The following is a 27,948-nucleotide window of genomic DNA, read 5'->3' as shown; positions in this document are numbered from 1 at the left end:
GGAAGTGTCTCCGGACAGCGCTGGCCCCCGGCCTCTTAAGTGAGATGGGCGCACAACCCCAGAGTCTGTCAAGACTGGCCCGTATGGGCAGGGGTACCTTTACCTAGGGTTTATTTGCAAGTAAGCATGCATGGAACCATGTTGAATTAAATGCATAATATGAAAGACCAGTTATTGTGTTTCAGAATGCTGTTGGAGTCATGGTAAAGGCATTGTGTTGCTTCCACATGAATGTATCACTTGCATTCTCTTTACATAAAGGTAAAGGAGCCTGACAGTTAAGTCCAGTCGCGAACGACTCTGGGGTTGCGGTGCTCATCTTGCTTTACTGACCGAGGGAGCCGGCGTTTGTCTGCAGACAGTTTTTCCGGGTCATGTGGCCAGCATGACTAAGCCACTTCTGGCGAAACCAGAGCAGCACATGTTTACCTTCCTCCCGGAGCGGTACCTATTTATCTACTTGCACTTCGCACTTTCGAACTGCTAGGTTGGCAGGAGCTGGGACTGAGCAACGGGAGCTCAGCCCATTGTGGGGATTCGAACAATAAGAGGCATCTGATTGGCAAGCCCTAGGCTCTGTGGTTTAGACCACAGTGCCACCCACGTCCCTCTCGTTACACATGTGTGTATTAATCCTGGCTTTGCAATGCCTTTTCTTTTGTAAATATCTTCATTAGAAGCTTGCCTGGTTGTCATAGCAATGGCTTCCAGTGCCTGGAAGCCTCCACTTTCCTTTCAGGTTTCTGCAGGCAGCAACCAGCCCCTTATTGTCATTAGCTAATCTCTTAGCGGCATTTAGCCTTTTCATTGTTATTGTTTTGTTTTTATCTCTCAACCCTGTCGGCTTTGCTTGCTTACATTCCTTCCAAGAATCCAGGTCAAAACAGGTTTGGCTTTGCTCTAACTTTACAGAAGAACAACAGCTACCCCACCATTTTGTACTTCATGGGCAGATTTGCCATTGTACTCGTTGGGGCCTGAAACATTGATGTTAATGTGTGGCTGTCATATGTCATTGGATGCTGAGGAATGTCTGAAGAGCCAGACATGTTAGCTTCAACATGTTACTTCTGTTTTCTTCTCAGTCTTTGTTAATGGGATGGGAGTGGCGCTACCACTTCTAAATCCAGCTTGGCCAACCCACAAAACCCCTCTGCCTTGGATCATTATGGTGACTGGATCATTATGGTGATTGCCTCAGACCTCATCCACCTGCCTTCTCACTTGCAACCAGCTCAGAAGATGGTCCGGGCTGTCAACATGGATTAGAGGCAGCAACGTTGCAGTTTTGGAGCAGCCATTTTGTGAAGATGCTCCATTAACCCTTAGTGTAAACACAACAGTAGATGTGTACAGAAACTTTGATATATTCTAAGGCAAATTCTAGTCACACAAAAAATATAATTTGGGGGTAGGTAGGGTTGCCAATATGGTGCTGGAGGAGACTCTTGAGAGTCCCATGGACTGCAAGAAGATCAACCCTATCCATTCTTAAGGAAATCAGCCCTGAGTGCTCACTGGAAGGGCAGATCCTGAAGCTGAGGCTCCAAGACTTTGGCCACCTCATGAGCAGAGAAGACTCCCTGGAAAAGACCCTGATGTTGGGAAAGATGGAGGGCGCAAGGAGAAGGGGACGACAGAGGGCGAGATGGTTGGACAGTGTTCTCGAAGCTACCAGCATGAGTTTGACCAAACTGCGGGAGGCAGGGGAAGACAGGTGTGCCTGGCGTGCTCTGGTCCATGGGGTCATGAAGAGTCGGACACAACTAAACAACAAGGGTTGCCATCTTTCAAAAAGTGAAAATCTGAGCTCAAAAGTTGTTGATTTTTTTTGGCAAGGTTGTTGAGCCTTTTTTTTACTTTTGCCCAAAGTTTTCGCTATTTCGGGGGGGGGGCACTGCCCACATGGCTTGCTGAGACATTTTGCTGATTTCCGCCCAGATACTGCTTCTGGCTGCAGTTGTTGTTGTTGTTTAGTTGTTTAGTCGTGTCCGACTCTTCGTGACCCCATGGACCAGAGCACGCCAGGCACTTCTGTATTCCACTGCCTCCCGCAGTTTAGTCAAACTCATGCTGGTAGCTTTGAGAACACTGTCCAACCATCTCGTCCTCCGTCGTCCCCTTCTCCTTGTGCCCTCCATCTTTCCCAGCATCTTTCCTGGGGTACTATCCTAAAAAAAAACCCTCAATCAATCCTAAAAAAACAGCTCAACAAGTTCAACCCTAAAAAAAGCTCAAAAACTTCAATCCTAAAGAAAGCTCAACAATTCTGGGGTAAAATCCTAAAAAAAGGAAAAAGGTCAACAACTTTGGTCGGCCCTCATGACCCTTCACTTCATCAAATCTGGCCCTCTTTGAAAAAAGTTTGGACACCACTGCAATGGGAGTTGCAGTGAAACAACTTCGGGGGGGGGCACTAGGTTGGGGAAGACTGTCCACCGTAATGTATTCAGCCTAACTTTGTTTTTTTAATTTTGCAAAAAGCCAATCCAGATGTTCCAAATGAATATGTCTTCAAACAATTAATTCAGCTGTGTTTATCGTGCATTAACAGAACAGTTAAATCTGCATTAGCTGAGAAGTACTTCAGCTGAAGTGGAGGTCTTTAGGGAAATATCTCTCACCAGGGGGTAACTATTTGACTGGATGTAATTATATATGGAGAAGTAGTAATCTCATCATCTTCTCTGTGTGGAAGATTTCGACATAAGGAAAGTGTTCCTATCATCATGCCTTTTTTAAGGGCTCTTGATAGCAAAAGCCAGTTAACTTTTCAAAAGATGTAGGAACCAGTGGAAAAAGATGGAAAGAAAATGTTCTGGAATTTAGACTTTTCTGCTCCTGTGCGGCACTGAAATGTACAGCGCCAGGCATTTAAATATTCTGTAGGTGCAAAAGCTTGTTACAGACGTACTGTTGAGGTGTGCCTTCCCAATTCCCCTTTCCTGACCTATGTCGCAGGAGGATTCTAGGGCAGTGGATAGTATGGTCTGAGAGTTACAGAGTGCATTATCTCTTGATCTATTAAAACCATCAACTTGGGTGGAAAATGCTTCATGGATTCAGTGGTGTAGCATCAGTTGCCAGAGCCCAGGGTGGGCACATATGCTGAGTGGGTGGGCGCCAGCCCAGTCCTCGCCACCAGAACCCCCACTGGAGCAAAGGGGGGCCACACTGAGCTGCCTGCCTGCCCATGCAGGGGGGGGGCAGACAAGCTGACACAACCCTTGTTGGGCAGAAAGCAGCAACGGGCCAGGCACACCTACTTTAAAAAAAGGTAAAGGACCCCTGACAGTTAAGTCCAGTCGTGGAAGACTCTGGGGTTGCGGTGCTCATCTCGCTTTACAGGCCGAGGGAGCCGGCGTTTGTCTGCAGACAGTTTTTCCGGGTCATGTGGCCAGCATGACTAAGCCGCTTCTGGCGAAACCAGAGCAGCGCACGGAAACGCCATTTACCTTCCCGCTGGAGTGGTACCGATTTATCTACTTACCTTTTTGACATGCTTTCGAACTTGCTAGGTTGGCAGGAGCAGGGACCGAGCAACGGGAGCTCACCTCGTCGTGGGGGATTCGAACCGCCAGCCTTCTGATCGGCAAGCCCAAGAGGCTCAGAGGTTTAGACCACGGCGCCACCCGCGTCCCCTCCTTTGCGCCCCCTCAAAAATTGTGTGCCCGAGGCCCTGCATAGATTTCAGAGGAAAGAAACCCTGGCAGAAGTTCTGTGCTCCCTGCAAGAAAGGCTGATCAGGACCCCCCCCCCCCATGAGGTGAACTGGGAGCATCACACACAAGGTACATCTTTACAGGCAAATGAAAGTGCCATGCTTTCTGTCAACCCTTAAGAAGCCTTGCTGTCAGTGGTGGTTGTGTGCTTGTGGGGCTGCCTTGAAAGACAGCTTGGAAGCCTCCGTTGGTGCATTTACACTTTTATTTGCAGAGGGAAAATAGTTCAGAAAACATCTGCCCACTTGTGCACCAAAACAACACAAGGTGCCATCAGTCTCACTATTGGTATTGCCCATCTCTCCCTCACCCCTCAAAGCAAACTTAACACTCTTTACTTCTCACTTCCTGTGCATAACAAGTAGGTAGGAGCCTGTTTTCTTCTTGCTGTGGTATGGATTGAATTTTCCCTGTTCAAGTCTTGGGTGACAGTGACACCTTGTGATCATTCTTTTAATTGCACATCAACACTTAAATGGCTTGAAGAGTTTTACCAATGAATGAGCCCACCAGAAGGAGTTCTACTCCTTGTGGCAAAAAGTGAACATAAAGACACAACAATACAATTTGCTTGTGATCTGGGATGCTCTAATTTATTTGGGATGGATCCAGGCGCTTGTTTTAAAAGGAGGGAAGGAAGGTGCATTCAAGATCACACTCCCATAAAGGTAAAGGGACCCCTGACCATTAGGTCCAGTCATGACCGACTCTGGGGTTGCGGCGCTCATCTCGCTTTATTGGCCAAGGGAGCCGGCGTACAGCTTCTGGGTCATGTGGTGAGCATGACTAAGCCGCTTCTGGCGAACCAGAGCAGCGCACAGAATCGCTGTTTATCTTCCCACCGGAGTGGTACCTATTTATCTACTTGACTTTGACGTGCTTTTGAACTGCTAGGTTGGCAGGAGCAGGGACCGAGCAACGGGAGCTCACCCTGTTGCGGGGATTCAAACCGCCGACCTTCTTATTGGCAAGTCCTAGGCTCTGTGGTTTAACCCACAGCACCACACTCATCCCCCCCCCATATCCGTCTCCATATCCACTCCCCTATCCATCTCCTATTGCACCAGGGTAATAATGGCCCTCAAGACGTCCTTTGGGCGCATGGTGCTGTTGGGGCAGCTTCAATGCTGGTTTTGCCTTCAAAAGTTTTGGAGTAGTCACATGGCTTGCTTTATATATAACAGAGCTGGAAAAGATACTGGGAAAAGTAACAAAACTATCATGGAGTTGGGTCACCTCCCAGATGAGGAAAAAGGGAAGCATTTGGGGGAGGCAATTTGGGCATTTACACACAAGCCATGAAATCTACAGTTTAGGTCATCGGATTATGAGGGGTCTCTCTCTCTCTAGATATATTACTAAATTTCAAAGTTGACACAATTGGTTAAAAAAATACAGAAAGCAGGGGAAACATGCTAAAGGAGACATCATTCCGATATGACATTTGTTCTGTAGAAATAGGACTATTGCAAGATACATATTTCAGTTACATGGTTGGTTTTTAGTTGCATCCTCACCTATGTGCTACTACATATGGAAAGATACCAGTTAATTATTTGTATTTTCTATTAAAATAATACACATTACGAAGAAAGCATTTTCGTAATGTCATGGGGCTTAGTTTAGTGCCTCGGCATATTCCAAATCCTGAGTTACGAGTTTTTCTTCTCAGTTAACATTAGAAACTGGGACGAGTAGTCAGTGAAGCTGATTTGTGTCGTAAAATACCCCTTCAAAACCCTTGGAAATCTTATCTGTAAAATTAATACTTTTAATTCTTTGGTTTTCTGGTCGCATTCATATTTCCTTACTTGACACTGACAATTCCTAGGGTTCATTCTCTTGAGCGGCAGTAAAAGGTAAAGGTAAAGGGACCCTGACCATTAGGTTCAGTCGTGGCCGACTCTGGGGTTGCGGCACTCATCTCGCTTTATTGGCCGAGGGAGCTGGCATACAGCTTCTGGGTCATGTGGCCAGCATGACTAAGCCGCTTCTGGCGAACCAGAGCAGCGCACGGAAACGCTGTTTAGCTTCCTGCCGGAGCGGTACCTATTTATCTACTTGCACTTTGACGTGCTTTCGAACTGCTAGGTTGGCAGGAGCAGGGACCGAGCAATGGAGGCTTACCCCATCGCGGGGATTCGAACTGCTGACCTTCTTATCGGCAAGTCCTAGGCTCTGTGGTTCAACCCACAGCGCCACCCACGTCCCATATGAGCGACAGTAGAGAAGCGCAACAAACATTACTTGTACAGCGAAATAATTTGCTGAATTCATTGCCACAAGACGGGGCAATGGCTAGCACCGTAGTTAAAAGGCAAAGGGACCCCTGACCGCCAGGTTCAGTCGCCGACGACTCTGGGGTTGCGGTGCTCATCTCGCTTTATTGGCTGAGGGAGCCGAGCAATGGGAACTCACCCTGTTGCGGGGATTCGAACCGCCAACCTTCTGATCAGCAAGCCCTAGGCTCAGTGGTTTAGACCATAGCACCACCTGGAACCCAGCCCTATAGTTGGGCGTAGCTAAACAGATTGACGTGAACTATTGCATAAGCATGAGCCACATTCTGGAATCATACATATATAAACATGCATCCTTCTTCTCTCTCAGCACACCCAAACACTTTCTGCTAACCTCCTCTACTGTCCCCCATCTGATTTTAAGAGCAAAGAGGCGTATGGAAGTGAGGAGCTTGCGAACCTCTCTCTGCTTGCTGGCTGCCTCTCCTTCTCCCTCTGTGTCAGTTGAGAGCCAGTGTGGTGTAGTGGTTAAGAGCAGTGGACTTGTAATCTGGTGAACTGGGTTCGCTTCCCCGCTCCTCCACATGCAGCTGCTGGGTGACTTTGGGCTAGTCACACTTCTCTGAAGTCTCTCAGCCCCACTCACCTCACAGAGTGTTTGTTGTGGGGGAGGAAGGGAAAGGAGAATGTTAGCCGCTTTGAGACTCCTTAAAGGGAGTGAAAGGCGGGATATCAAATCCAAACTCTTCTTCTTCTTGAGTCAGTGCAGACTAGCGGTTCTCAAACTTTACTCTCTGGGCCACACTTTCATTATAAAAATTTGCTCACACCACACCAAATATTTTATTGAAAAGACATACAATGGAAAACAAAAAGGAACAATCCTAGCAGTGCTTGATTTATAATCAAATCCAAACTCTTCTTCTTCTTCTTCTTCTTCTTCTTCTTCTTCTTCTTCTTCTTCTTCTTCTTCTTCTTCTTCAGGTAGTTTGGACTGCATTCTGTATTTTTCTGCAAGCTCCTGTCAGAGTCCAGCAGAAATGTTGGCCTCTGACATTGGAGAGGGTTGATATATAGAAAGATCAGCAGTTTTCATTGGCATCTATAGTAATTTACACTTTAGGTAATTGGTTAAAACTTAGCTTGAAAGAATAAACAACTTTTAAATATTATGGGTAGGCAAACTAAGGCTCGGGGCCCGGATCTGGCCCAACCGCCTTCTAAATCCAGCTCGTGGAACTGTCTGGGAATCAGCGTGTTTTTACATGAGTAGAGCATGTCTTTTTATTTAAAATACATCTCTGGGTTATTTATGGGGCATAAGAATTCGTTCATCCCCCCCCCCTTCAAAATTTAGATCCCCCCCCACAAGGTTTGAGGGACAGTGGACCGGCCCCCTGCTGAAAAAGTTTGCTGACCCCTTATCTAGATTAATTAGTTTTTCAATTTCATTGTTCTGTATGGGACAATGACAATAAAGATATCGTATAATAATAATAATATAATAATAAATTTGTGTCCCGTCCACCTGAGCGGCTTCCAGCATATAGAAAAACATAATAAAACATTAAACCTTAAAAAGCTTCCCTATACAGGGCTGCCTTCAGATGTTTCCTGATGTTACAGGATTACTCAACATCTGATGGGAGGGCATTCCACAGGGTGGGCGCCACTACCGAGAAGGCCCTCTGCCTGGTTCCCTGGAGAAGGATATTTAGTTTAACCTTTAGTTTAACCTTTCCTACTTTCATAAACCCACTCACCCTTTGTTCCACATTTTCCATTTCTGGCATCTAACTTAAAAGTATGTGTTTCTGATTATGACAATTTCGAAGTTATACACCCTTATAAATATCCTAGCACATGCTCAATACATGCTTCAGTAAAATGCTTTGTTCCTTGACATCCACTTGCAAAGATGCCACAGTTTGCATCTGAGATAGATAAGGGGTTTTTTTTTTATGCCAGGAAGAATGAGAATGCGAAGAGTCCCACCTGCCTCCCTCGCTGCACACACTCTTTGATCTATAATGAATCATAGACAGAAAATTATACCTGCTAGAAACTTTTGACATTAAATATATTTGAATGAGAAAGTTGTTCCCAGGGACTTCTACAATATGGCATGCACACCCCTCCCTGAATATTCAATTTTTTTTAAAAAAGAGTATTGGACAGGAATTCAAAAATAAAAGCCTACAGGTAAAAAAAATATGTCCTTAGTTAACTGCAGGACTTCTTCTTTCTTCTTTGGCGATCACTCGTAGCCGAGTAAGATTGTCTTCCATAAACACAGTTTTAACAATGAGTCCGTAAGTGACTGTGGGGCCAATTCTGGACCCACATGTCCTTCCACAATGGGGACATTGGTTCCCAGGCGAGAGTTGATCACGGTGTGGATTTGCCAAGCATGCCTTCCTCTTAGCACGTTTCTCCCTTGCGTCCTGAGTTTGAGTGTCTTCAAAGCCCATGACACCTTTGGTCAAGGCTGTTCTCCAACTGTAGTGCTCACAGGCCAGTGTTTCCTAGTTGTCAGTGTTTATACTACATTTTTTTAGATTTGCCTTGAGACAGTCTTTAAACCTCTTTTGTTGACCACCAGCATTACGCTTTCCATTTTTAAGTTCGGAATATTGTAGTTGCTTTGGAAGGCGATCATCAGGCACCCGCACAACATGACCAGTCCAACGAAGTTGATGGTGAAGAATCATTGCTTCAACACTGGTGATTTTGCTTCTTCCAGTACACTGATATCAGTTCGCCTGTCTTCCCGGCTTTCGACAATGTAAATCGTAATGCCCTGTGGACTGTCCTTCTGAAAACTGGCTGCCCAGATAAATTTGTAAACATCATTCGGCTCCTCCATGATAATATGACAGCAACAATCGCAGATAAGAATGTCTCTCAAAGTGAACCATTCACAGTGGGATCAGGTGTTAAAGAGGGTTGTGTTATTGCCCCAACTCTATTCCTTATTTTCATTGCCGTGATCCTACACTTTGTCGAACGGAAACTCCCCACCGGAGTAGAAATCACTCACTGGGAACCAGGAGTGTATCACCTGCAACTCACGGTCAGGATGCTTCGCATAACAAAAAAAGGGAACTCCTAAAAATGAAAACTTCACTAATGTGTTAATACTCCCTTGCAGCAGAATACTGCTGTTCACCATATTAATGACAGCCAGTTTGGGGGGCTCTGGGCTACCCAACACGTAGCCTTTCTGGTATGGTGCAGCATCTTGTCCCCTAGGGCAGTGTTTCCCAACCTTTTTTGGGCAAAGGCACACTTGTTTCATGAAAAAAATCTCGAGGCACACCACCATGCCAGATGGGGAAAGGTCACTTTTTACTTATGTAAAAAAAAATAAAAAAATAGTAACAGCATAGAAGGTAGAGAAGGTAGGACTCGAACCAGTGGATTCACGTTACAATAAAGATTTTGACTAAACATGGGAAAGAACTTTCTGCTGGTAAGGGCTGTTCAACAGGGGAATGGTCTCCCTCGGGAGGTTTTTCCCTTCTTGGAGGTTTTTAAGCAGAGGTGGGATGTCTGTCTGCCATGGATGCTATGGCTGAGATTCCTGCACTGCAGGGGTTGTACAGTACTGGATAGCCCTGGGGATCCCTTCCAACTCTACGATTCTATTAGGATCCCTTTTATAAAAGAGAGAACTTTAATGGCACGACCATTATTTATTTCGGCTTCTCCCAACGGGGCCACGAAGGATCAGAAAAGCTGAAGAAGAGACCCTTCCTCAGAGGAGGCGGGAGACCACCGGACCCGCCGAGGAGGGGAATCCGGCCGCCTTTCCCTCCAGAGCTTCGCCTTTTGCCCCGGCCAAGTTGCGCCGAGGGCGCCTTGCGGGCTCTGCGTGGCTTCAGGCGGAGCCTAGGAGCCACTTCCCAGCCTGGAGGGCAGGCTGTGCGCGGACCCCGCCACTCTCGGGGCGCGACCCAGACCCGGCTGCCTTCCACGACCAGCAGAGGTAGGCCGCCGGCTTCTAACCCGGCGGAACTGGGGCGTCCCGGGCGCAGCGCCACGCTCCCCGCTCCTCCCGCCCCGCCCCCTTCTCCCGGGTGCCCCCTCCCTCCTTTGTTCTCCGGAGCCCCGCCTCCCCCTCTGCCCCAGCTCGCCTATTGGCTCACGCAGCCGCCACTCAGGTGGGGGCCCGCTTTGGCCCCGCTCCCCGGCCGCCGAGAGAGAGTGGGAGCGTGTGGGGCGGGGCTGGGCGGCCGGGCGTCTCCTTCCCTGCGCTGCTTCGGCCGCGTCTGCAGCCGCCGCGGGACCAGGCGGGAGGCCAGTCATGCCCAGACACTGCCAGCCGCTCGGAAGGAGCCGTCGCTCCGCCGGGCAGCGCCTGCCTGCGCGCCCCTCGCTCCCTGCGCCGAGGATGGCGGGGGCGCTGGGCGCAAGGCAGCGCCGGGGCTGCTGGGCAAGCGGCAGATGCTGATGCAGTTTGGGGAATTCCTGTCACAGGGAGCAAGGCAGAAGCGGATGACGGGGCACGTTCCCCGGGGGAGCGGGGCTGGAGGATTAGCCCGACTCGCCCGCCTCCCTCCCACGGCACACTAGGCAACGTCCGGCGGCACACTAGTGTGCCGCGGAACACCGGTTGGGAAACACTGCCCTAGGGGGCATGGGCAGACTGTAAGAGGCAGCTCAGTGAAGACACAGGAAGGCAGTGCTGTTTACTTTCCCCACAAAAGCTTGGCCCAGTTGCCTTACCGAGGTGACGGACTCATGGCTGGAGCTGCTCCTCTATCAAAAAAAGAAAAGTATCTCCTCCACATTAGGGTTACCAGACGTCCCCGTTTTCCGGGGACAGTCCCCGGATTCGTGAATAAGTCCCCAGACAAATTCCACCCCCGGATTTCATCTAATGTCCCCGGGAAATGCAGCAGCGGCAGTCTCAGCAGCCCGGAGCAGTTGGCTCTGGCTGGCTTCAGGAGCTGCTCGGAAGTCCCCATATGATGGTGGTGCAGGGGCTCTAAGATGCAGCTTCCGGGCTGCATCCACCTTCCCTGACCCCAGCCACTAATCTCAGCTGGGAAGGGAGGCTTCCTGTTGCCTAACTGAGAGATCCCCACCCCCTCCTGCTTGTACGCAAGTAGGAATGGGATTGGGGCTGCTCCGATGGGAAGGGAGGCATCGTGCTGCCCGAGCCTTGCCGCCGCTGCCACTGCTCTCGGCCCTCCTTCTCCACCTTTCACTGCTTCCCCACCACCACTGAAGAACCAATAACTCAGGGGCTGCCCAGGCTCATGGAGAAAGGAGATAGAAGCCTTGGAGGAAGGGGGAACGTGGTGGTTGAGGTCAAGGTGACAGCCGCCCCTCTGCCACCGCCATTGCTGCAGCATCAACGCTTTCTTTCTTTCTTTCTTTCTTTCTTTCTTTCTTTCTTTCTTTCTTTCTTTCTTTCGTGTCCCCAGATTCATTGAAAAAAAATCTGGTAACTTCACTCCACATCAAAAAACGTGGTGAAGGGCAATAGTACAGCTGCTTCGGATGAAGAAGAAGAAGAAGAAGAAGAAGAAGAAGAAGAAGAAGAAGAAGAAGAAGAAGAGGAGTTTGGATTTGATATCTCGCTTTATCACTACCCAAAGGAGTTTCAAAGCGGCTAACATTCTCCTTTCCCTTCCTCCCCCACAACAAACACTCTGTGAGGTGAGTGAGGCTGAGAGACTTCAGAGAAGTGTGACTGGCCCAAGGTCACCCAGCAGCTGCATGTGGAGGAGCGGAGACGCGAACCCAGTTCACCAGATTACGAGACTACCGCTCTTAACCACTACACCACACTGGCTCTCACTTGAGTTCACATCTCCAGGTAGAGCAAGGAGACTTGAATCAGTGCAGTCCAGCGGTTCTCTGGGCCACACTTTCAGCATAAAAATTTGCTCACACCACACCAGATATTTTATTGAAAAGACATACAATGGAAAACAAAAAGGAACAATCCTAGCAGTGCTTGATTTATAACACAGAACACAACTACTTTATAGTATGATCATGGGACATCCAGAAGGTATAAAACAATGCAGCTGCATAAAATAACGAATCATTCCCAAAATAAAATTATAAACGAGCCTCTTGCAAATGTACCTTAAGTATGCATAACAAACTCAATGAGAGGTTACAGATAGGTAGCCGTGTTGGTCTGCCATAGTCAAAACAAAAAAAAATTCCTTCCAGTAGCACCTTAAACCATGGAGAGACCTGGTCTGAACAAAGACATTGGATTCTTATCTCATTATACATGACAAAGCCATTTTTCACCTTCTCGCCCCTTGCTTTTTCCTGTAAGACCTATTGCAGTCGCCAACAGGCTCATCACAGCTATCTGCCAATCACCCATTCCCACCACCCATCTGAGTAATACCCCTCCCCACCTTCTCACTATATAGAAGGATCTGGCAACTTCTGTTTCAGTGTATCTGAAGAAGTGTGCATGCACACGAAAGCTCATACCAAGAACTAACTTAGTTGGTCAATGAGAGGTGTGAGCTTGCTTTTGCTGGATAATCTCAGTTATATTAGGTCGAATTTGAGGCAAACAAGCTCTCATCTCCTCATCAACACGAAGAAGCCTTTCTCTTTTCTGATCTTTCATATGTGTCAGAGTTGAAGCTCCCTGTTCACAACAATATGACCTGGAGAACTGGAGAACAATGTTCTTGAAGCCATGGATACTGCTTCTGTATATCTTCTGGCCACTCTTGCAATCTTCTCCTGCCACACCAGTGTGGCGCAACAGACCCTTTGAGAACTACTGGTATACACAGTACTGACCGTTGGCCTGATTGAGTCTAAGGCAACATCCTATGTTCCTAAAAATAGGTGCCAGGGAGAAGGGTGAGCCATGGCTTGCTTGTTTTCTATGTGCAAGGACTTCTGTGGACCTCCAAATACAGTTCAAACTGTTACAGCCCAGACATGGATTTCCTACCTATCATAGAATCTTAGAGAGGGAAGTCCCAGTTTGGATTGCCCCCCCCCAACAATATGCATGGAAGGGACAAAACCCCAACCTCCCAGTTTTCTTTCCTGGGAGCTGACATGGGTAGATGGGTGTCCTGACCTGAACTGGAAACTTTAGCAAATGGCTAAAGCCCCTGTCCACTATGCTAGGCACCCAGTGTGGATTGGAAGGTTGTCAATTTACATTTTTTTAAAAAACCTTGCACTTAGGTTGCAATTTGATGCATACCATATTTCCTTGGGCATAGGTCCAATTGGATTCAGTGGGGTTATCTTCTGAACACATGCATAGGATTGTGCTGTCAAGGGCGCACAAATATGGAGCTGGCATGTGCTCTAACTTTGGCCTTGACAACCTCGAGAGCCGTTGCCATTAAGAGCAGACGAATGCTGAGCTGGGTGGACAAATCTTCTGATTCGGGATGAGGCAGCTTACTGTGCTAAAGATTCACAAGGTCTCATGTTGCCATACACAGGCCTGCAAATTGGCTCTAAGGAGACGTGGAAATGTTTCCCTGTGAAAATGTAATGCAATGGAAACGTGATAGAAACCAATCATCTGAATAAGCATATTTGCAACGAAGCGTGCAAAAGTTCTTTAATGACATTTATGTGTATCTTACAGTATGGGTTTTTTTACGTGTGTGTTTGCGAAAGATCTATGGAAGTGTGTCTGAGCTACATTTCAGTCGGAGAACGATCCTGAATCTGTTTAAATCAGACTAGATTGTTTGCAGGGATGGCCAAGTCAGTTTGTGGACCACATTCTCTCCTGGGAAACCTCCCGAGAGCCACACGCCCATGGCGGGTTGGGCCAGGGGCAAAAGCGGACGGAACAACAAATAGAAATTTTACATTTGTGCAGTAGGCTAGTTTCTACATGCATTCACTCAAGCCTGTCTAGCCTCAATCCAGGCAAGCAAGCAGCATTATCAGAGTTGAAGGACCCAATCCAGCTGGGCAAGAACAGAGCAGAGGGGTGTGGGGGTGTGGGGAGAGGCCTGCATTTGGCCTCTGGGCCTGAGGTTCCCCACTCCTGCTCTACACACCTACCTGGGAATAAGCCCCATGGAGCTCAAGGGACTTTTTTCTGCATAGACATGCACAGTATTGCATCTGGTAAGCACCTCTCAGCAAGGAATTTTAATTATGACAGCATGCCTGGGCATATATATTATTATTATTTATTAAATTTATATACCACTCTGTTGTGTAAAAAGGTAAAGGTACCCCTGCCCGTACGGGCCAGTCTTGACAGACTCTGGGGTTGTGCGCTCATCTCACTCAAGAGGCCGGGGGCCAGCGCTGTCTGGAGACACTTCCAGGTCACGTGGCCAGCGTGACAAGCTGCATCTGGCGAGCCAGCGCAGCACACGGAAACGCTGTTTACCTTCCCGCCAGTAAGCGGTCCCTATTTATCTACTTGCACCCGAGGGTGCTTTCGAACTGCTAGGTTGGCAGGCGCTGGGACCAAGCAACGGGAGCGCACCCCACCGCGGGGATTCGAACCGCCGACCATGCGATCGGCAAGCCCTAGGCGCTGAGGCTTTTACCCACAGCGCCACCCGCGTCCCCCTGTTGTGTGTATATATATATAAAAATAAATTTTGATGATATGTGATGCCCAGACTCTTTATCTTCAAAAGAACTTTACTTTTATAAACATATAACTGAGATGAATAAATTTTCAATTTCATGCTTCTTCACTTTGTTTCTTATAGAGAGCTCCTGCACAGGTTTCTCCCTATTAACGTTTAGGGATCTTTCTCTGTCTTGTTTCACTTCAGACAAATCACACTGGCATACATATCCTCAGCAGTATCCAGAGAAGCCTCTCTCAGCAGCCATTCTCTCTCTCTCTCTCTCTCTCTCTCTCTCTCTCTCTCTCTCTCTCTCTCACACACACACACACACACACACACACACACACAGACACAGGGAAGCAGAAAACAGTTAAAAACGACAGTTACTTGAATAACAATCACAACAGAATGGAATACCTCCCTCATGTGTCTCACAGTCAGCCAGTCATGAGAGCTACTGTCAAAAGAAAAAAACCCCATTTAAAATACACAGTAATTTAACATAAGTGAACATTCTCATTTTAGGAAATTAAACCATTATCCTTAACTCACTCTTCATCCGAAAACCATGATACCTTAAGTATTGCCTCTCTTCATATGAACCAACCTGGACCGTTGGAGGCCCTTCTTCCTGTGCCTCCTTCGTGTGAGGTCTGGAGGGTGGCAACACAAGAACGGGACCTGTTCTGCTGTGGCTCCCTGTTTGTGGGATTCTCTACCCAGGAAGGCTTGCCTGGCACCTTCCTTATACATCTTTAGGTGCCGGGCAAAAACATTAATCTCCTCCCAGGCCTTTGGCTAATTAAACAATCCATGGCCTTCTAGACTGTGTGCATCTGTGAGGGGCTATTATTTTTGTTTGTTACTATGGTATGGATTCTCAAATAGTAAACCATCCTATGATCCTCAGATGAAGGGCAGTATGGAAACTAAATAAATCATCATCAGAACCACCACCGGGCAGTTTACAATATAAAAACACAAAATATATAACACAACAGCAACAAATATTTAACCAAGCATGCATGACACAATATAATCAAGGGTTTTGCTGAATGTGGGCCTTGCTGTCTGTCACGGCATGTGCTGTATGAGCTTCGTTGCACATTATGGATTATTTGTAAGTTGGCCTATGGAAAATATCAGTCTCAAAAGCATTTTAATGGTTTCCAGTCTGCTTTTGACCTAATTCCAGGTGGTGGTTTTAAAAGTCCCCTTTCTAAATGGCTTAGGGACAGATTACTGCAAGGGCCACCTCTTTCCATGTGACCATGCCCAACTATGGAGATCTTAATTTATTCATTTCCATAAAATTTATATACTGCTTGATTGTGAAAAAACAAACACCCCACACAATCTCAGAGTGGGTCTCTGCACTGAGTGTGGCAATGTGAGATATGACTCAGGATATGAGCTTGGTTTCATCTCTCTTATCTTTTTGGTGCTAGGTATGGTGGCCAGGGGAAGTGAGAGATGGACCATAAAGAAGGCTGATCGCCGAAGAATGGATGCTTTTGAATTATGGTGCTGGAGGAGACTCTTGAGAGTCCCATGGACTGCAAGAAGATCAAACGCATCCATTCTGAAGGAAATCAGCCCTGAGCGCTCACTGGAAGGACAGATCCTGAAGCTGAGGCCCCAATACTTTGGCCACGTCATGAGAAGAGAAAACTCCCTGGAAAAGACCCTGATGCTGGGAAAGATGGAGAGCACAAGGAGAAGGGGACGACAGAGGACAAGATGGTTGAACAGTGTTATTGAAGCTACCAGCATGAGTTTGACCAAACTGCGGGAGGCAGTGGAAGACAGGAGTGCCTGGTGTGCTCTGGTCCATGGGGTCACGAAGAGTCGGACACGACTAAACGACTAAACAACAACATGGTGGCCAGGCAAATAAAGGAGTTAGGTATTCTGTGCTTTTGCTACCTGCACAGAAGAGGCACACCTGCTGAAATCCACTCCTCTACACAACTCTCAAGGTGCAAGAGACCACCTGTCCTCTTCTACACCTCCCCCCCAGGTGGTTCAGGATGTTTAGTTTAGTTCAGGGATGGGTCAGGCCCAGAGGGGAAAAGTGGGTGAGACAAAAGATTTGATGCTTGACTTTGTACATTCAAGTCATGGAAAATTCAGGGGTTTCTACATTCACATCCCTCTGCCCAGGCATGAAAGTACAGTGGTACCTTGGGTTACATACGCTTCAGGTTACATACGCTTCAGGTTACAGACTCCACTAACCCAGAAATATTACCTCTGGTTAAGAACTTTGCTTCAGGATGAGAACAGAAATCGCACAGCGGCAGTGGGAGGCCCCATTAGCTAAAGTGGTGCTTCAGGTTAAGAACAGTTTCAGGTTAAGAATGGACCTCCGGAATGAATTAAGTACATAACCAGAGGTACCACTGTAAAGATGGTCAGATCATGGGTATGGTAGGGATCCTGAGGGCCAAGCAGCGGGGCACCCATGGGGCGGTTTTCCAACCACCTACACTTGCTCCATGGCTGGTTCCCTTAAAACATTTGAAACTCACAGCGCCAGGTTGTCACCCAGCAGCACTCCAAATGGGTGCATAATAAATCACATGCAATAATTATTAGGTTTCAACCTTCCCTTTTATATAATTGGAGATTTCTCACTGTGCACCAGTAACATATAGCAAGCAGCGCATTTAAAGGGACAGGTGAGCTTGGAGAGAATATAAGTCAAAGGCACACTTTTGCAGTTAAGAAGATAGATTTATTTTTAAGGAAATAATTGCATTGCATTCACGCATAAAATAAAATCATTTGGGCCTGAGAGAAGATGCAAACTGATAGAAATCCTAGTTAATCTAGGCCTGGTTCATAATGGGCAGGAGAAAACAAACAAGCGAACCAGGGCAGGAGGTGCATTTGGTGTGCAGCGAGAGTGGGGAGCTTGTTGACACCCCCCTGGTGTGTAACATCCTGTCAGATGTTGTTGGATCCCAACTCTCCTCAGTGCCAGCAAACATGCCCAACAGCAGGGATAGTTCAACACTATTTCGAAGGCACAGGCTTCCCATCTGTGGTGTGTAGAGGTTTGCCTAACCAGTGTGTGTGTGTAACATTTTGTAAATTGTATATGCTTTGCATGTTTCTTTGTTCTTAGTGTTCTGTGCTTATAGTTAAAAATGAGTGAAGTGCCTCCTTCTTTTGGAAGGTCCCTGGAATTTGCATCAGTAGCAACAACCTCAGCTGCCCTCCCAGGACGTGGCTCAGGAAGATGTCAAGGGCTGCTTCTTCCACCTCCACCTCCACCTCTACCTCCACCTCCTCCTCCTCCTCTTTCTTTTCTCCTGTGCTTTAAACTGTGACCAAATGTGTAGAACTTAAGCAAACTGGAAACTGATGGAAATCACAGATAATCTAGACCTGGTTCGTCACAGGTAGGGGGAAAAAACACGCCAGGACAGGAGGTGCACATCAGTCTGATGCTTGTGCTCCTGACTGTGGTTTTATTGTATAGGTGTTCATGCCCTGTGACAGCACTGGCAGGGCCAAGCGCTTCCAGCAGCACCATTAATGGCAGCTCCAACCTGTCTCACATTGCGGAGCATCATTTTCCAGGAATATCCGTGTGAACTCCCTGCATGTGTGGGAGGGTAACAGTCATTTGGTACCAATGATGTTTATTTTCTGTCCTTGCCTGTTATATCTCAACGATGATAGGACTAGCTTGAAGCCACGCTAAACAGAAAAATGCTTACCATCTTGGCTCTACTGGGCAACACAGAAAAGGTGGAGAGATTTTTTGAGTTACAGTTCCCTTTAATGTTGTCAACTACTATGAAGATATTAAATATGAATATATGTATGATGAATTACATATATCTAAGATGCTTCTAGTAGCCTTTAAATTTTGTTGGATAAAATACACTTTTTAAAATGGGAATTGATTTTGATATCTTCCAAAGATTTAGGTTAAAAGCTTATTCAGAGTTTTGATACTATTGATGGTCGCTATTAAAAATGATCAATAACCATGTTTCTTGATAGGAAACATCATCGTTTGACATGATACAGATGCAAGTGAGATAAATGTATTAAATTTCAGTGTAAAAATCATTTATTTTACACTGAATTCTAATAGATTTATCTAGCATTCCTTTGTATCATATTGACTGAAGATTGAGAAGACTGTTAATTCTTACCATGTGGTAATAAACCATAAGACTGCATTAGTGATGGGAAAATATTTTATTTACAAGGAGATTCAGAATGAGGTATGGATTAGCTGACAGACAACAATTCAGAAATTCACATACCTTCATGACCATAGCAGTCTAAAAATAAATGCTGAAGTCATGTGGAAAAATATATTTGAGCAAATACTGCTCAGGCCAGTACCCAATTATCCTGCTTATGACAGGGGAGGGGAGTTATATGTACGGGCAAACATATAGATGATTACAGCATCAGCCATTAATTAACAGCAGTACAAAGCCAGAAAATATTAGTTTATACCCATTTTTTCACCAGTTACTTTATCCTCTAACAGTTCTGAGTAAGCAAGGATAGCCATGCTTTACAAAGACTTGCCTTTTAAAGGATCTAGTTCCCCCCTCTCTTATATCGTACAAGCCTTTGACAGTGAAGTCTAATGCCCAGGGAGTAGGGATCATAAAGGAGTTGTATCTAAACCTCTATAATTTTTATATAGGTGGGTTCTTTTTTTAAGGTTTGTATCCATCAAAGTGGGACGCGGGTGGCGCTGTGGGCTAAAGCCTCAGCGCCTAGGGCTTGCCGATCGAAAGGTCGGCAGTTCGAATCCCCGTGACGGGGTGAGCTCTCATCGTTTGGTCCCAGTGCCTGCCAACCTAGCAGTTCGAAAGCACCCCTGGGTGCAAGTAGATAAATAGGGACCGCTTACTAGCGGGAAGGTAAACGGCGTTCCGTGTGTGGCTCTGGCTCGCCAGATGCAGCTTGTCACACTGGCCACGTGACCCGGAAGTGTCTCCGGACAGCGCTGGCCCCTGGTCTCTTGAGTGAGATGGGTGCACAACCCTAGATTCTGTCAAGACTGGCCCGTACGGGCAGGGGTACCTTTACCTTTATCCATCAAAGTCATCTTGTTAGTACAAGAACTTTCACTTCTGGATCATCTGGAACTATCTGCTTGCATGGACTTTATTTAGAGCCTCTCCGCCCTGCCCCCCCCCCCAGTTAGGAGCAAGTTTGACCCTGGATTGGGTTGGCTCTTCTGCTATTCTCTGGACCACTCTTCTAGGCTGCCAGGCTCTGTCCCAAGCTCCACCCAAATGCACACGCCTTTCTTTATCTTCACTGATGAAATGTTGGAGGTTATTGAATGCTTTTGGGGCACACCTACTAACTTTGATGTGTGCTTGCAAACACCTGTATCATTGCAAGTTCATGGGCCAGGGAGCAACAGCTGACTGCATTTTCTTGATGTTCCAGGTAGGCTAGTGTGATAAGCATGCTGGCCACTGTCAAACGGGTCATAGCCAGTGCTTTTTTCCTAGAAAAATGGGTGTCAGTACTCACCATGAGTGCCACACTTTTTAACAAAAAAAGAGAGAAGAAGAAGAAGAAGAAGAAGAAAAAGAAGAAGAGTTTTTTTTATTTAATTGAATATTTAGAAGTGCAATAAGTTGTTTCTAATAAGATTTGGTTTGGATTATTATTAGTGAATATCAATATACGTATTAAGGCTTTGAGATTAGACCACTGAAGAAGCCCGGAAAACTACCCTGGGAGTGTGCTCTCTGCAAGCCCCAGTAAAAGGGCCCCATCGGGGGCACACAGCGGCCTCTTGGTTATTATTATTATTATTATTATTTATGTGTGGAGCCCAAACAGCAATATCTATGCACAAGGGGGAAGTTTCAGCAGGCACAGGGTAACTGCTAAGTTCCATAGTTTAGTAATAAACAATTCTTTTATTAGAGGTATTTTCTGTCTTTGCCAGTACTAAGCATGGAAAAGCCATTCTGCAAATATTGTGTACAAGTATTTTTCTTTGTTCCTTGGTACTGCATCCTTTAAAATAAATTATTCTCAAAAAGCCATGTCCCCCAAGGAGTCGGGTGAGGACTGAGCATGCCCAGAAGATGCTGTCTCTGTTGGGGACAGGGAATGGAATGGACTGACTAGGGAAAAAGAAGAAGAAGAAGAGGAAGAGGAGGAGTAGGAGTTTGGATTTGATATCCTGCTTTATCACTACCCTAAGGAGTCTCAAAGCGGCTAATATTCTCCTTTCCCTTCCTCCTTCACAACAAACACTCTGTGAGGTGAGTGGGGCTGAGAGACTTCAGAGAAGTGTGACTGGCCCAAGGTCACCCAGCAGCTGCATGTGGAGGAGTGGGGAGGCGAACCCGGTTCACCAGATTACGAGTCTATCGCTCTTAACCACTACACCACACTGTCCAGTGCCGGTATGGTATACCTTTGAGTATCCACTAAAAATAAGCACTGGTCATAGCTCTGTCTTCTTGCAGGGCGTTATGGAGTGTCATTGGAGCTTTTCTCTATCCTCATCTATGTGCTATTGGGAAAGACTAATGATTTTTTTAAAAGGACAAGGACTGTGGATCCCTGTTCTGCCAGTTCATCAAACTTGTTTAATTATACTTCTCAATATCATTCCATTTTTTTTAAATGAACAAGATAGGACTTAGTTGAAACCCCGAAGCACCTTTTAGCTGTACTGTATTTATAATCCGTTGTTTAGGGTCCTTGAGCCAATTTACCTACCACATTACACTCTAAGCTGAATTTAATTATATGATTGAGATTTCAGGCATAAAGGACTTTTGCTGAAAATGGTATTTTTTCCTGGCCATGGCGGTTGTAAACAAACTGAAGGGGTAATATGGATTTGTTCTGCTTTCGTGAACAAATATTCATCTGATACAATACCTTACTTTCAAAAATACAGAATTCTGCAGTCTCCTAGCAAGATCAGAGAGTGCACAGTGCTCAGGCCGTCTTTACTTGGGAGTGCAAGGGGTGCAGGGCACCTGGGGGCTGAATTCTGGGGGGCACCAGGCGCCCGCCGCTGAAGCCGCCTAAGCTCTTAACTATCTACCTGTTATGAAATAATAAATAATTTTGATCAAGCTAGAGAAACAAAATACATATATACCTAGGTATCACCGAAATGTATACATACTGTTTCACTAAAGGACTTTCGACTTTGTGCGCTCATTTACCAATGGCGGCGCTTGACTCAACTATGGCGCTTGTCATTCTCAACGGTGCCGTGAATGTGAAATTAACTCTTACATCATAATAAAAGTTAATTTGGAGGCTAAACTAAATTTGGGGGCGCTGGGCAGATCTTTGCACCTCGGCGGCGCATATGCCAAAGACTGCGCTGACAGTGCTTTTAAGAAAATAACCATCACCACCAACAAAACAAATAGAATAATCAGTGGTGGCTCATACTGGTGATCCAGTGGCAAAAAAACTTACTACTGCATAGTTTGAATTCGATATATCTTTTTGATCTCTGACGCATCTGGTTTGAATCCAGAGCAAATCTATTGTAGTCAGGGGAATTGTGTGAGCCACAACCTCAGTCGCTTTCTCACTTAGATTTTATTTATATTAGCTAATCTGTTAAGAAATGGGGAATTATTAGGGATGGACCAATGACCTCAATATTTGCCTAGAGGCTTAGATGCTGAGTTCAAGCCTTAAAGGCAACAGTATGTGTTTCAGAGTTATTACGGAAATACTGGGATTGCTATTATCTCTGATCGGGCCTGTGAAAAGCTTGCAAAATACCTGTGGAGCTGCATGGATTGGCACAGCCTTTGGTGAATACGTGCCTTTCAAAATGTTTATCCAGGCAGTACTGTTTTGGAATTTTGCCACTTCACATGATGCAGAGTAACTCAATATAACTCCTGCAACAAGTGGGGGCATGATGCAAATATTAACTAGAAAAGTGTGTTATGTAGGGCAGAATAAGGTCAGTCAACAGGGGCAGGCATCTTAAATAACCGAACCAGATTATTAAGCATGAGTGTTCTTTGTAAATGGACTCTATAAACAGATTACTATCTAGCCGTGGAAGCAGTGTATTTAATTGCAGGGATTAAATACTTAATGGGTTTTCAAAACCACTTAATCTGGACATTACCAAGGCAGTGGTAGCCAAAACGGTGCACTTGAGATGTTGCTGGACTACAACTCCCATCACCCCTGAACATTGGCCATGCTGGCTAGGGATGATAGGAATTGGAGACACCTGGCCTTAGTGGCTCAGTGTCTTTTATAAGCTTCATGTGCTATGCCAGCGATGGTCATTCCTGGATAGGGACAACCTGACCACTGTAGTTCACTGTACTCTACATCAAGATTGGATTACGCCTACACGCTCTATGTAGGGCTGCCCTTGGCTCTGGCCTGGAAACTTCAGCTCCTGCAGAATGCTAGACTGGTGATGGGAACATGCTAGTATTAAGAGATGACTCTAGTGTTAAAGATCTGCACTGCTTTCCTTTCTGCTACCAGACCAGGTTCTAGATTTGTGTCTTATTTATTTATTGCACTTATATTCCACCATTTTGTCCAAAGAGCTCAAGCTGGATTACATGACTATGCCCGCCCCTGCCATGGGCAATGCTATGCACATCATTCAACCAAGGGGTGTTGCCATGTGAGTGAAGAGCCTGATTTGGCCAGAGGTCCCCCTTGCATGGAAAATCTTTACATATATGTGTGCACACAGAACCCCTTCACAGGACAGCCCAAAGTACAGATGGGGCTAACCTGCCTTCACTGATGATGCCTTTGAGAATGCCTCTTGCCAGAGACACTTCACTACCAGTGACCTAGGGGATGTCACCCCGGGCACAATTTTTGAGGGGGCACGAGCCAGGCGACAACATACAGGTGCCCCCAGCGTGGTACTAATAGCAGTGTACTTGTGCTGGTCCCGGGGTGGGGGGGTTACTGTACGGCGTGGTCTGAGTCCGGTCCTAGGTCGAGGGTATGGAGGCTGTCCGTCAAGGGCGAAGCGGGGTCCAAGGCAAGAAGCCGGGCGTGGTCAGGAACTCTGGAAGAGCAGGACAGGGTGCTGGCAAGAACAGGTTACCAACGATGTTGCTCCCACAACCTGGGACTGGGCTGACTGGCCTTTATCTCCTCTGAGGCATAGGGCGGTCCCGGCCCACAGGTGACTTGCCTCTCCTGGCCTTAAGGTGAGCACTCCTCCTCAGAGAACTTAGTTCCCTCCACCTCTCTGCCCTGAGCCTCTGCAGCTCCGGAGAGGCTGGAGGGTTACTGGACCCAGAGGCAACCTCACCTTCCCCTGACAGGGCTGGGAGAGGAGCACCTGCAGGCAATGGGTCCTCGATCACCTCCAGAGCCAGAGTGGATTCAGCTGGTGTCTGCTCCTGAGGATCCGGCACAGGTGAGGGCCCTTCAGGTTCAAGCCCCTACCCTGGCTCAGCCGGCCCTGGAGGCGGGGACCCCCGTGCAGGCTGGGATTCCTCAGGTTCAGCCTCTGAATCAGATTCCCAGGTCATCACAGTACTAGAATAAGCAAAGATCACTAGTGTTGAAGCAATGATTCTTCAACATCAACTTCGCTGGACTGGTCATGTTGTGCAGATGCCTGATGATCGTCTTCCAAAGCAACCACTCTATTCCGAACTTAAAAATGAAAAGCTTAATGCTGGTGGTCAACAAAAAAGGTTTAAAGACTGTCTTAAGGCAAATCTAAAAAAATGTAGTATAAACACCGATGACTGGGAAACACTGGCCTGCGAGTGCTCCAGTTGGAGAACAGCCTTGACCAAAGGTATCATGGGCTTTGAAGACACTTAAACTCAGGACGCAAGGGAGAAACATCCTAAGAGGAAGGCACACCTGGCAAATCCACACCGTGATCAACTCCCGCCCAGAAACCAATGTATCCACTGTGGAAGGACGTGTGGGTCCAGAATTGGCCTCCACAGTCACTTACAGATTCATTGTTAAAACCGTGTTTATGGAAGACAATCTTACTCGGCTACGAGTGATCGCCAAAGAGACGGCTTGCGCTCTTCTCCACCGGCGTCAGGGGGATTTGGCTGTTGGGGCTCCCCTCTGTGCGGGTGGGCAGGAGGCTCAACGTGGCCCCACTTTACTCCAGTGGAAGTAGTGTCCTGTCTGGGCTTTTTGGAGTCCCCAGGGTGCCCCCACAACAGGCTCTTTTGCTAAGCCGTAGCTGTGGGGAGGCAAGCTGTGCCTGGCCAGGCCTTTGTGGCTGGGGTGGTGGCAGCACCTCCTTCTCCTTGTGGCTAAGGGACGCCTGCGTGTGCCAGTCCGGGGAAGGAGGGGGAGGGCGCTGGCATCGCCCCCCAACAAGGGAGGAAGAGGGAACGCTTGGCACACCTCCCTGCCTGTACCTCCCCCAGGTAAGGGCAAAGCATGAGGCACCCTTCATGTACTGAGTTTGGGAATAATGGGGGGAAAGTCACATTGTGATGCTTTTTACTCATCATAAGAGGTTGTGTAAACCCACATTAATTACTCAGTAGCATAATTTACTCTTGGCTTTGGTAAGCTGAAACATCCATAGCCAAGAAAATGCAGAATCCGCGCAAAAGCTGAAAATGACGAACATGAAAACTGTAAATTATAAACTTGAATTAATATCTCCTATTCCTCTCCCCTCCCCCTCCCCCCCAATATCACATGAATCATACTGGGTGTATCAGTTAATTACCTTAGATTGCCCTTCATGTTCAAACAGCTACCTTCTGAAGCTGTCTCCTATCAAGCAGCAACTGCCAATGCGATGACCTATATCGCACAGCTAGATGACCTCTTCCAGTTGAGAGACTGCAAAGTCGTTCCCTGCTTGTAGGACTGGGAAGTGTGACCACAGTAATTAGCAGGGGGGTGTTGGGAGCTGGGTGCAGCACATTTAACGCTGGGCAGATTCTTGGCGGCACTTGACCTTGGAGTGTCAAGAGTGAAGATTGTAGGAGAGGAGTTTCGGGAAGGGAGAGGCCTTTCTGGTTTTTGTTGAAAGAGACTGGCAGTGCTGAGCTTGGTGGCAGGTTGGAAATGATGGTTCTGACCCTCTCAGGAAGCCTCACTAAAAGGGGCTGTTGACAAATGGAGCCATACGAGTTAAAGGGGACCAAATTTCCTGCTTCAGTGAAAGTTAATGTTCCTAATGTTACAAAGGAAGCAAGTGTTACAACACTTGTTCTCCCCAGGTTGCAGTGATATAATTGCTAGCAGTTGTACAATTTATGGGGGAGAAATGTGCAATGCAGTTAAGGAGGATAAAGGTGAACAGTGGGGGAAATTATGCTCTCTAAGTACCCATCTACTGTACTCTCTAAATGTTGCCTCCAAGGCAAATGCTAGCTTTCACCTCCGCCCCCTTTAGTGTGCTGTGCTTGTATTAGTCACACCCATTTATTTCTGGCATAATTTGTGTGCTATTTCAAACTTGGCAAGAGTGCAGGTGTTGCTTCCAACATTTGGTCCTGCTTCAGAAGTTTCTGTGAATATGAATGCCTGAAGTTTTTACAGGCTTATGGTATCACTATAGCAACATGTTAGGAGCTTGCAGGTTTAAGGCAAAAATCTGTAAATTGAACTCTTAGTCAATGGGATGCATGTTGCTGGCTTCTTTTGAATATCTATAATCTAGTTTGATTTGTTTTGAGTTACTGAAGATAAAAAAATTCTTTGTTTGAGGAACCCAAATGAAGCTTGGGTGTCCTTATCTGAGACCCTCAATTCACAGTGAGGTCAATTAGTGTTGAGGGCCCTCAGAAAGTAGTGCGTTATTGAACCAAAAGCAACAATGACTATTATTTGTAAAGTATAATAAACCTGTATGAAATACCATCGTCTAGGCAGTCAATGAAGAACATAAAACAATTCAAATGCTTTCCTCCTTTTTCTTTTTTCCAGGTGCTTTTTAAAGATAAAAAGGGGGAAAACAGAGATTGATATCTGAAATGAGCCTTTTTGTTGTTGTTGAAGGCCACAGCAAAGATCCTGTTCCAAATTTGACAGGTGGGCAAAACCACCCATCTGTCAATCACCTGACATTACAGTGACATCAGGGGACAAGCTTTTCTGGGAAAAAAAAAACAAAACTTGCATTCAATGCACCCTCCAAGAGACTTGTTCCAGGGTTATGAAGTAGTCTCTACTGAAACCTCTGCTAAAACAGGTTTTCAAGACAAACCCCTTCACGATCCTGGAGCAAGGCATGCTTTCACCACTCATCAACTGATGGTTTTAGGGAGCATGCCTCGCTTCAGCAAAGGAACAGTTGGGAGCCCACTTTAAGATCCTGATTGTTCATTTATTGCCACATCTATACCTGCCCCACACCTGATGTGACACCTGATGCCAGGTGTGGCACAGGTGGATGTAGTTTGGCCTGGTGGGTTAAAGTTGGTTGATTTGCCAGAGGTTCCCCACTCCTGGTCCACCATGAGGCTTTGTAGAATAAAGTCCTTTGAAAATATAAATGGATCAATAATGATAACAATCATATTATTTGTACCCCTCCCATCTGGCTGGGTTGCCCCAGCCACTCTGGGTGGCTTCAAACAAATATAAAAGCATAATAAAACATACAGGGCTGTACAGGGCTGCCTTCAGGTGTCTTCTGAAAGTTGTATAGTTATTTATCTCGTTGACATCTGACATGGAAGCCACCCTCTTTTATTGACAAAGACTTTCTGAGCATCATGGTCCATGTAAGAGCTGGACCTTGAAAAGAGGGGGAAGGAAAACTGATGCCATCGTGGCACAGCATCACCCAACAGCTGCACACAAACACATACCCTATTCTATTTTAGAATCCATAGAGACAGAGTACTTATTTTTTCCAGGTGCGCAGCTGGGAGTCATTTTGGACTCACAGCTGTCCATGGAGGCACAGGTCAATTCTGTGTCGAGGGCAGCTGTCTACCAGCTCCATCTGGTACACAGGCTGAGACCCTACCTGCCTGCGGACTGCCTCGCCAGAGTGGTGCATGCTCTAGTTATCTCCCGCTTGGACTCCTGCAATGCACGCTACGTGGGGCAACCTTTGAAGGTGACCCGGAAACTACAACTAATCCAGAATGCGGCAGCCAGAAAGGTGACTGGGAGCAGCCGCCGAGACAATGTAACACTGGTCTTGAAAGACCTACACTGGCTCCCAGTACGTTTCCGAGCACAATTCAAAGTGTTGGTGCTGACCTCTAAAGCCCTAAACACCCCCGGTCCAGTATACCTGAAGGAGCGTCTCCATCTCCATCGTTCTACCCGGACACTGAGGTCCAGTGCCGAGGGCCTTCTGGCGGTTCCCTCCCTGTGGAACGCCCTCCCACCAGATGTCAAAGAGAACAACAACTTCCAGACTTTTAGAAGACATCTGAAGGCTGCCCTGTTTAGGGAAGCTTTTAATGTTTGATGGATTACGGTATT

The 27,948-nt window shown here is 46.7% G+C and overlaps 1 long non-coding RNA gene across 1 annotated transcript in view; it reads left to right on the top strand.

Annotated features, from left to right (window-relative positions):
- Positions 1 to 16,402, top strand: part of LOC144327330 (uncharacterized) — a 32,665-nt gene extending 16,263 nt beyond the window's left edge. The window contains exon 2 of the long non-coding RNA XR_013392412.1: positions 15,972 to 16,402. This is a non-coding gene — a long non-coding RNA (uncharacterized LOC144327330). The remainder of the gene's footprint in view (positions 1 to 15,971) is intronic.
- The last annotated feature ends 11,546 nt before the right edge of the window (positions 16,403 to 27,948 follow it).

Source organism: Podarcis muralis, chromosome 3 (assembly GCF_964188315.1).
Source record: "Podarcis muralis chromosome 3, rPodMur119.hap1.1, whole genome shotgun sequence".
Classification (NCBI taxonomy): Eukaryota; Metazoa; Chordata; class Lepidosauria; order Squamata; family Lacertidae; genus Podarcis; species Podarcis muralis.
The sequence above is the reverse complement of the archived record's forward strand: the minus strand, read 5'-3'. Positions and strand labels throughout refer to the sequence as shown.